The sequence below is a fragment of the Octopus bimaculoides genome, chromosome 17, assembly GCF_001194135.2.
Source record: "Octopus bimaculoides isolate UCB-OBI-ISO-001 chromosome 17, ASM119413v2, whole genome shotgun sequence".
In the NCBI taxonomy this organism is placed as follows: Eukaryota; Metazoa; Mollusca; class Cephalopoda; order Octopoda; family Octopodidae; genus Octopus; species Octopus bimaculoides.
The window spans coordinates 21,990,688-21,991,969 of NC_068997.1; the positions used below are offsets into that span (position 1 = coordinate 21,990,688).

General features: G+C 36.7%; 1 long non-coding RNA gene across 1 annotated transcript in view; it reads left to right on the plus strand.

Annotated features, from left to right (window-relative positions):
• Nucleotides 1-1,282, plus strand: part of LOC128249670 (uncharacterized) — a 48,690-nt gene that overhangs the window by 6,252 nt on the left and 41,156 nt on the right. The window lies entirely within an intron of this gene.

A 1,282-nucleotide genomic window follows, 5' to 3' on the forward strand; every position in this document is an offset into this window, starting at 1 on the left:
GGGCATTTGATGCAGTAGATTAGATTTCTACTTTTGCAGTTCATGTTCGCATTGGTGAATATTTTCCCTGTTTTTGTGTTCATATATGGGCCGGTATGGATTGATCGGCATGTGCCGCATCGGCTATCATTGCATTTGGATACAGTGAATGTTTGATTTTTGTTGCTGAGGTCAAACCTTGCCTTTGTTAATAGTTTTTTCAAGTTTTTAGGTTGTCTTTCTCAATATATATATATATATACACACACACACACACACATATATATATATATATATGTATAAGTATATATGTATATGTATAAGTATATATATATATATATATGTATGTATGTATGTCTTTATGCATGTATCCATGTATTTGTGTGTCTGTGTTGTCCCCCACCATCGCTTGACAACCGATGTCGATGTGCTTACGTCTCCGTAACTTAGCGGTTCGGCAGACGAAACTGATAGAATAAGTACTAGGCATACAAAGAATAAGCCCTGGGGGCGATTTGTTCGACTAATGGCAGCGCCCCAGCATGACAGCAGTCAAATGAGAGAAACATTTAAAAAATAAAAGAATATATACATATTTCTGTAATATCGAGATCTAATTCTTTTGTTGTTACATTTTATTATTATTATCATTGTTCAGTAGTTTTATTTTTATAACGTGCTTTCACTTCACTACCGAGCGCAGCTCTGTGCGCCTTGGGTATGTGCTGTGGTTTGCTGTGGTGCTCTTATGGTTACTATATATATTTCTAATACTGTTTGAGGTACGATTAGTACTGTATGAGTTAAAGTTTCATACAGATTATCATTTTTCCTTCAAGAATAGTGGTCAATCAGCCACCGTGCTTACCAGTGACTTTTGTTGGGAAATGCTAAGCATGCGTGGTAGAAATTAATATAAGCACCACTATAAATACCTAGTTACTACGTAAGTTTCCCAATTACAGTGGTTTGGAAATTAGCACTGGATTCTCCAGTTGCATTTGGATGCGTAGCTGCTAAGGTCATCAACGGAACGGTTTATTGCATTCTGTTTCAGAAAGGGTGTCTGTCTGGTAAGAAGCTTGCTTCCCAACCACATGGTTCCTGGTTCAGTCGCACTATGAGGCACGTTGGGAAGGTGTTTTCTGCTGTAGCCACAAGATGACCAAAGCATTGATTGGATCCGAACGAAGGAACCTTCCTATATATGCATATACATACATACATACATCTCTCTCTTTCTCTCTCTCTCTCTCTCTCTCTCTATATATATATATATATATATATATATATATATATATAT